Here is a 9,062-nt window from a genome sequence, read left to right as displayed (position 1 = left end):
GCAATTTTTACCTTATCCTTCTCTGCTATATTTTCACATTCAAAATGGTTGTTCAAGGCTTCTATCCAATCCACAACAACATCAACATCCATCTTTCCTGAGAAGATGGGTAGGTCACCTTTGGCATCCTTCTTACCAACTCTCTCAAGGGCTTCTATAAAGTATCTCTGATCTGCAAGTAAGTTAACCACCTCCTGCTCTGGGGTATCCTCTTCTTCCCTTTCTTCCTCTTGCTCTGAGGAGACCTTTGCTTTCTTTTCCGTTCGGCCCTTCATCTTCTCAAATTCATCTAATAACCACTTATTGATTTTCTCTTGTTCTTGCATCTTTTTTGCCAGTTCAGCATTAGTGACCATGTTTGATGTTTCAGCTTCTGACTCTGATCTAGACATAAAATCTAATTGCCTCAAGAGCTTTCCCCAAGCTCTGATACCAAAAATGATGCAGAGGTAAAACACAACGGAAGCAAACACAATAGCAATAGGAACTAGCACCAGCAAGAGATAGATTATAAAATTCTTCTATTTAATTTATCAAATGAACCGTACATACATTAGCTCTTCCTACAGATTTCTTCTCTTCGTAACTTTGTTTCCAGAAACTTTGCTCTCAAGCCTGACCTAAACCTAAACCTAAGACTCTACTTATACTTGCTAAGACGGTCTACGGAAAATTCTAGATTATTACAAAATAGAAAATTATAGATTAGTATAGAATGGGGAAGAATGACCCCACAATGATCTGTACAAATCCCAAGAAAATTATCTTATCCTAATTACGAAATCAAGATAAATTTCTCAAGTCGGCTCATGCATAAAACTTGACCTAAATACATAAAACTTGACCTACTTGACCTAAATACATAAAACTTGACCTAAATACTTTATATAAAACTTTGACCTAAATACTTTATGTGGGTGCTCCTGCACCACCTAATAGTCCACATGTTATTTTATTTGGCACAATCAAGGGAAATTTATCGCTTCTCACTAGGTTCCTGATCATTCTTTTGAGTATCTTGCTCTTGATTCCACTCCTATAGAGTTGCTCTTCTCTCAACCCATTTGTGCTCCCAATGTGGTCTCCCCTTCTCAGCCTAAAGAACATCTTCCTAATCTCGATCAACTTGATGAAGTGGCTTGAACTGGCTTTGACACTAACTCAAAACCAAACATCTCAATCAAAAGGAAGAAAGGACACACATATGAGGTATCTTGGGAATCTCTTCCATCGAGACTGATCTAAAACATCGATGTTGAAAATTCCCATTCACATTCTTATAAATTGTGAAAATCTAATATCTATAACAATCTAATCATAATAATAATAAAAAAAACCATTCTTATAAATTGGGAAAATCTAATATCTATAACAATCTAATCATAATAATAAAAAAAAATAAAAATTATAAGAAAATAAAAAATCTGAAAATATGTTCGTATTTATCGGAAAAGAAAAGAAAATTCCAATTACCCAAATTAACGCGGGGATTTCAACCGGTTTGGTAAATAGAGTCGAACTTACGTGGAGACAAGCATACATTTTCTAGGGTTAGGGTTTGTTAAAATATCAGCGCTTTAGGGTTTTAGAAACGAAGAGCGGCTGTTTATAAGTGAAGGTGCGATTGCAGTCTGGATATCAAAGCAGGTCTTTTCAATGGAACGCAGTATGAGCGATCTGTAATTTCGAATTGATGCTGAGTTTTGTATGTAGTTTCTTTACGGTTTTTTTCTTTTCGTTTTTTTCCGAAGTTGCAATGAAGATTTTGTAAAGTTCAAGCTCAACAGTTCGAATCGTCCTTTATTTACCGAGGGCATGCCGATCGTATTTATTAATCTGAGCAATGTGATTGACGGGCGTAAATAAATTTGCCTGTTTATAGTATCGGGGAAGCTGCCTGTGATGATAAAACTAAAGGCTCGTTTCTCAAAACATTCGCAGTAGCCGCCCAAGAGCTTTCGCCTTTGCCGGGCTTGAGAGCTAATGCTGTCAAATATCTTCCTTGGATGTCTGAGGCATGACTTTCCCCCTTTCTGGTTTTGCATGATTTTGATTTTGTATGTAACGTGTGTTGTATATGTTGGTTTGCCACTTAGCAGAACAAACATGCCGATGCTTAGCGTGGCCCATTTGTCTTGAAGGGTGGCAACAATAATGTGGCAGTTCTCCGTGCTTTTACGATTAACTGTTCGTAAGGAGCCTCGAACAAATTGCTATATTTAAACATTAGCCTTATAAGGCGGTATTGCTTTGCTTAGGTATCTAAGACAAAAAGAGGATTATTTCCGATGGCGTTGTTAGGTTGTGTAGCAGCCTTTACCTTGTACCTAGTTTTCTCAGGAATAGATCTTTTCAAACTAGGACCGAAATCAGGGTTTCACCTCTTTCTTTCAAATAGAACACAGGCACCCCAATTGGAGTTTAAAATCAGTTTGCCCATATGACGAAATTTGTAGGCCTATCTGCGAGGGGTTGTTGAGATAGGTTTATTGTTGTAGTTTCATTTTCCTTGGATTCCTCTACATCTGAAACAATGAAATTCACCGCATTCAGTTGGTTATCCACCTGCTCTTCCATAGGAAAAGGGTTCCTTTGCTCTCATAAGAAGCCATGCCGACGGCAAATCTTAAACGGAGTTTTGAAAGAAAAATATGCCCTAATAAATCAGAGGTGTACGATACTTATTATACAAAGCTCTGACGCCCCTCCACCCAAGTACTTAGTGCAGTTCCATTTAGATAGATTGAGATAATATTTAGATTAGATTGAGATAATATTTAGATCAAGTCATGAATAATTTTGACATCATACCTCTTTTACAGGAAATAAGTTACATTTATATTTAATTACCTCTTTATAGGAAATGGTTTTTGTTATCTCTGTATGAAAAAATCTCAAATTTATGGCTAGTAACAATTTTATGATATTATTTATGGAAAAGCTTCAATTGAACTGTATTTTTTCCTTGTTAGCTATAAATGGTATAGATTGTCAAGCATATAGGGTTTGCATTGAGACTCGTTGTTAAGTTGAGGGTTTTGCTGATTGAATATTTTCAAGGTTTTTGAAATTGATGATCGAATATATCAATCTGATCAATGTAGTGCTTTCGTGAAAGACTAGGAAAGTTGCCTGTGATGATAAAACTAAAGGCTCGTTTCTCAAAACATTCGCAGTAGCCGCCCAAGAGTTTTCGCCTTTGCTGGGCTTGAGAGCTAGTGCTGTCAAATTTCTTCCTTGGATGTCTGAGGCACAGTTTTCCCATTGTCTGTTTTTCAATAGTGATTATTTTTGAATGTGATACGCATTAAAGTTGTTACTTTGCCACTTAGCAGAACAAACAGGCCGATGCTTAACATGGTCCATTTGTCTTGAAGGGTGGCAACAATAATTGGGCAATTCTCCGTGCTTTTACGATAAACTGTTCGTAAGGAGCCTCGAACAAGTTGCTATATTATCTGAACATTAAGTGAAAAAATGCTATGGCTCTTCTTAGGTGTCTGGTATATGTCTTTGGGACAAATTAAAGCTCCAATTAATTGCATATTTTGCTAACCGTTTATTCTCAATGGAAATTTTAAGCGATGTGAGTTTAAGTCAATTATGTGATTATATTAATACGATGATAGTTTAAGTTTAACCATCATTTTGGATGAACTTCAGGTTCAGGGCTGCTGATAATTAATGTTATTATATGAATTTGGTGAAAGTTCAAAAATTGCTCAATGAGTGGTTTTATCTGTATTTTAAACCAAATTAAACGGACACAATTAGACAAATCAAGACGAATCTGCTGGAAACACCTTTGATAATGAAAATAGTGGAGGTTGAATCAGTAGTTGAATTTAGACAAAAAAGACTCAAATTTATCATGTGGTCACGTGGAAATCGTTTTTTTTTGACAAAAACAAATCTTTTCATAAAAAGAATGGAAAACCCAAATCTCCAAATAACAGCTACTATCTAGTACAATGAATAGAGCTGTGTAATCCCATATATACTCCAAATACAACATACGGTCTGTGAACAGACAGATTACAATGTCCAATACAATATATGGTCTGAAAAAGCATAGACTACAATGTACAACATACGGTCTGTGAACAGACAGATTACAATGTCCAATACAATATATCGTCTGAAAAAACATAGACTACAATGTACATTGAATAGAGCTGTGTACTCCCATATATACTCCAAATACAACATAGGTTCAATAATGTTTTCTGCATGATGTAAAACTCTGGACTGAAAAAGCATAGACTACAATGTACAATGCATAGAGCTGTGTACTCCCATATAATGTTTTCTGCATGATGTAAAACTCTGGACTGCATTTGTCTTTTCAATTGAGAGTTTTCATAACAAACAACTCAAATAATGTATCCCCCAAATAATTGCTCAACATTTGAAAACTGAGAGCCTTGAAATGATGCCCAACTTAAATCATGTGTCTTCAAAATAATTTGCTCAAACATTAGAAACCTGAGAGCCCGAGAGCCTTAAAATGATGCCCAACTTAAATCATGTGACCCCCAAATAATTGTGCAACATTAAAACGATGTCCAACTTAAATCATGTGTCCCATAAATAATTGCTCAACATTTAAAAACTGAGAGCCTTAAATTGACGCCTCTGCTTCAAAACATAACCACATTGTTCTGCTGGAAGAACTCATTTGCAGATATTTTAGTTCTCTCAGATGCTTCACACAGTATGGTTATTCTCTCAGATGCCTTACACAGTCTAGGAAATTTGCCAAAAACTTGCTAAAGTTGGAAAGTCCTTGCTCTCTGCTTCAAAATCATAACCACATTGATCTGCTGGAAGGACTCATTTGCAGATTTTTTAATTCTCTCAGATGCCTTACACAATATGGTTAGAAATCTTGCCAAAAACTTGCCAAAGCCAGAAAGTTCTTGCTGTCTAAGGACTGAATAATAAATTTGGAGAAAATTCTCGAAGGTCTAAATAATAAATTTGGAGAAAATTCTGTCAGTTTTGACAAAAACTCTGTAACTTGTAGGAAAACAAAAAAAAAAAATTAGTCTAGATATATCTATAAACCAAGTGGGTAGAAAATTGTACTTGCTTGAATAATACTGATGGCTGTAAGTGAAATAGTAAATAATTTATTCAAACTAAAAAGTAAATATATCACTGTTCCAATTACATGTTTCCCTTCCATCTATTAATAACTAATAAGAGAAATAAGCCAGTTGCCTATCATGTATGCATTGTTGGCATGTCAAAACCTCCAATTTTGAGGTTAGAAGACTTGCCAAAGTGGGAAAGCTCTCCCTCTCCAAGGTCTGAATAATAAATTTGGAGAAAATTGTCAGTTTTTGACAAAAACTGTAACTTGTAGCGAAACAAAAAATTTAGTCCAGATATCTCTAAATAAAGTGGGTAGAAAGTTGCACTTGCTTGGGTAATATTGATGGCTGTAAAAATACTAAATAACGTGTTCGAAGCAGAAGTAAATATATCATCATTCCAACTACCTCTTTTCTTTCTATCTATCATTCAATAGGGAAGTAAGTCCAGTTGCTGAATGCATTGTTACCATGTTCAAACCTTCAATTATAGATACCTTTGTACAAAATGTACTATAGGAGGGTCTTAATGGTCTTAGTGGCATGTACTCAATTAGCGATAGCATGCAATCTCTCAAACTCTGCGCGTATGCAGACATAAATTTCACGGACCACATGAAAACAAAACTACACGTCATTGCCAGTAGGGATCGTTAGCATGCAATCTCTCAAACTCTGTGCGTATGCAGACATAAATTTCACGGACCACATGAAAACAAAACTACACGTCATTGCCAGTAGGGATCGTTGTGATACTCCATTGCAACTGTCAAACACATTGTTCTGACTCCAACTGAGTACACTTGTCCAAGTACTAACCATGTTTACAGCGGATCAAAAAGAATTGTCTCAATCATATTAAAACTTCTACACGTTGTTAAAGAAGTAGAAGCATATATCTGAAATAACCATCAAGGATAAATGTTGACAGTTTGACCATCAATTCGGAACAACTCCAGGTCTAGGATTGTTGGGTATGGGCTTATCGGACACACCAAGGCTTCATACGAGTTCAATTGGGAGATTTCAATGTTGATGAGCTCAATTTTTTTTATTGATAGGTAATATTTGTTATTGATATTGATAAAGAGAGTACACTATAGCCTCCATTTTTCCTCTTTTAATACTATTGATAATGATGTCCGAGTCTCCTTCCAAATGTATACGTTTACATTCAAAATTTGTTCATAATCCTAAAGCTTCTCTGGCAGCAAAACAGTTTGCAATGTTATTTGTTATTTGTTATTTGTACCATTCTACAAGCGTTTTGTTGTAAATGCAAGTATGTTGCTCTTATGGTCTCTTGCTGCACATCCACATCCTGATACACTTGGGTTACCCCTTGCCATCTTGTTAAAATTAATTTTAACCCCTTCCTCCTCATGGAGCAACCCCAATACACCCATGAACAGATGCCCGTGAACGGGCCGTGGGAGATTTGAATGTTACTTCATTATGATATAATAGAGTTTGCTTTTCTTCACAATTGCCCAATTGTCATAGCACTAAAATGGTAAAATGAAACACAAATTATTTTTAAAGGATAATTTAGTTTTGGTTTAGTTTTAGTAATTCAAACTAAGGCTGTGGTCTCATGGAGGGGCCCTTCTTTCAAAATAGAGTGGGTGATTGATAAGAGTTTTTGGAAAAATTTAAAGGTGAGTGGATCTATGATTTTTTAAAATTTATTTCAGCTTCAAAATTTTAGCTTATTAATTTTAAGGAAGCTAGTGATCCCATGAAAATTTAAATTTATGATGTATTATTTTATTACTATCATAATTAAATCTCTAACATAATTAGTAAATTGTTGACATGTGACAAAAAAATCCCTAAGTTGGTGGGACTAAATCTAGCCTCATACCATTTTCGCTCCCTCAAATTGAGAGACCCCCTTAGAGCTCAAGCCCCTCCCATGGGACCCCTCTCTACGCGAATTGCCACTTGACCCACAATAGTTTAGAGCGTCAAGCTCAATGAGCTTTGTTAATTATATTATGTACATTATCTACAAAGGGTTTCCAAATCTAGTGATAGTGAAGTTGGTATATCCTTATCTAGTAAAAATGAAGTTGGTTTGGTCTTATTAGTGACTTAAACTTACTCCCCAAAATATGTAAGGACATGATCTATAGAAGTTTAGAACTTCCATCTTAAATGGGAGAAACTAGTCAAGTTTGGAGTTGTTATATTAAATGAGAGAAATTAGTTAAACTTCTAGTAGTTTTTCTAAAAATTATTTGCAAATCATGAGTATTATTAAAGAATAAAAAAGCTATTCGCGGTCCATTTTCTATGCATATAAATTTTTTTCTTTCTAATTTTCAGAAACCTTTGTCAAAAATTAAATGCTAGTAATTTGTTTGTCTAATTTTTCTTTTTCAATTTTTAAAAATCTTTGTGAAAAATTCAATGTTAGCAATTTATTTTTATATGTAAGAGTAGGGGTTATAGTATTGTTAAATCTTATGTATGTATATATAATTAAAATTGATCGCAAGAAATAAAAGATAATAAAATTTGATTCTATTGTATTTGTTTGTGTATGATTAAATATTGTATTCTTGATTTCTTGCAAGGGGAGTAGCCCAAAAAGATAATTGGTGTGAAGCAAAATAGGATGGTAGGAGCACAATATACTACAAAGGAAGTTGTTGTAAGGTATTATTAGAAGTAGGGAGAGTAGCTTTAAAAGACAATTGCGGTGAAGTAGAACAAAATGGTAGGAGCACAATATATTGTTGACAAATTCAAAGGCAATGAAATTGAAGAACTTGAGTCTTGGTTTTGCCTTTCATCCTTTAAATGATGTTACATTTGATGAAAGTAGTGTTAGCATGAATGTTGACGATATTCCTATGGGGGAGTGTTAGCATTGTTGGAGAGATGTTTATGTGCTTATGTGTTGCATTCATGATCGTGTTTGTCATTGATGTCAACATATATGATGTTATATGAACATTTCCAAAATTGCAGAGGAAGAAACGAATGGTGCGGTCACCGATCAATAAGTTGGAGTCTATGTGCTTAGGAAAATATTTAGTGATGTGTACAATTGCTACAAACATGTACACAGAAACAGAGGTGAAGATATGTCCGAATTATGTTGGAAAGTGAGTACTAGTGAATTGGTTATATCTTGTAGTAGGGATGAAAGTCTTGTTTAAAATGATTAGAGGAAGAATAGAGACAATGTCAAGAAGCTATGTTGAAGATGTCAAAATTATATATTCAATTTGAGTTGACTTGTGAAGTCTGTTCAACATGCTTGTTAATGATGTTTTATATTATTCATCGTAAATTGAGAAAGTCTCAAGGCCAATTGAACACTTGTTTTAGGAATTGGTATAAATGAAAGATTGCTTCCTTGAGGATCAATATTCAACGGATGATTATTGAGTATGCATGGCTTGAATGTGAAATTGGCTATGATTAGAGCAAAGGTTGATGTTAATGATGTATTGTGAGCTTCAAAGGAATTGTATTAGCTAGTTCATAACTTGTATATGATATCCTTATTTGAATAGTGGGTTCGATTGTTCCACTTTCAACGCTTTCAATTCCTAGTAAAGTCGGTACAACTTCTAACAGGGTTGGAATCTCCTATAAGAAGGATTTAAAGTCTCATAACAAGGTCTTACATGTACTTATTACATTTGGCTCTTAACTGATTACATCCTTTCACGAGGAACTCTTATATAGTACATCATCTCGTGGGCATCATTCTCACTAGGTTTTTCCCTATCATCAAGGGCTTCCCTAGTTAACATATTTGGTGTTTGGTAATGTATGGATATCTTTCTATGGTTCACATGTTTCAAAATTAATAAAGACATTGAGAGTTGTTTTAAATGCATAATTAATTGATCACCCCTCTTACTTAACTTTCTAACTAGTATACATGTTGGTGGTAGGGATGAGTTTGAATTACTTGAAAAATAATTCAAACTTCCTATTAAACAATGG

At 34.6% G+C, this 9,062-nt stretch overlaps 1 long non-coding RNA gene and 4 other non-coding genes across 7 annotated transcripts; all 5 read left to right on the top strand.

Annotated features, from left to right (window-relative positions):
• The first annotated feature begins 1,418 nt into the window (after positions 1–1,418).
• On the top strand, positions 1,419–8,359 carry LOC149564698 (uncharacterized). Of its 3 annotated transcripts, none has more exons than XR_016361896.1 (2): positions 1,419–1,705; positions 3,124–8,359. It is a non-coding gene; the product is annotated as an uncharacterized LOC149564698 (long non-coding RNA). The 3 variants fall into 3 exon arrangements; XR_016361895.1 differs by having other exon boundaries at positions 3,119–8,359; XR_016361894.1 differs by having other exon boundaries at positions 1,883–3,601.
• Positions 1,895–2,018, top strand: LOC149564702 (small nucleolar RNA SNORD14). Its single transcript, XR_016363077.1, has one exon. It is a non-coding gene; the product is annotated as a small nucleolar RNA SNORD14 (small nucleolar RNA).
• On the top strand, positions 2,099–2,220 carry LOC149564701 (small nucleolar RNA snoR86). Its single transcript, XR_016363066.1, has one exon. It is a non-coding gene; the product is annotated as a small nucleolar RNA snoR86 (small nucleolar RNA).
• Positions 3,130–3,253, top strand: LOC149564700 (small nucleolar RNA SNORD14). The gene has a single exon (XR_016363088.1). It is a non-coding gene; the product is annotated as a small nucleolar RNA SNORD14 (small nucleolar RNA).
• On the top strand, positions 3,335–3,456 carry LOC149564699 (small nucleolar RNA snoR86). Its single transcript, XR_016363055.1, has one exon. It is a non-coding gene; the product is annotated as a small nucleolar RNA snoR86 (small nucleolar RNA).
• Positions 8,360–9,062: the final 703 nt, after the last annotated feature.

Source organism: Cupressus sempervirens, chromosome 3, assembly GCF_028749045.1.
Source record: "Cupressus sempervirens isolate cs-2001-9-10 chromosome 3, ASM2874904v1, whole genome shotgun sequence".
NCBI classification, from domain to species: Eukaryota; Viridiplantae; Streptophyta; class Pinopsida; order Cupressales; family Cupressaceae; genus Cupressus; species Cupressus sempervirens.
The sequence above is the reverse complement of the archived record's forward strand: the minus strand, read 5'-3'. Positions and strand labels throughout refer to the sequence as shown.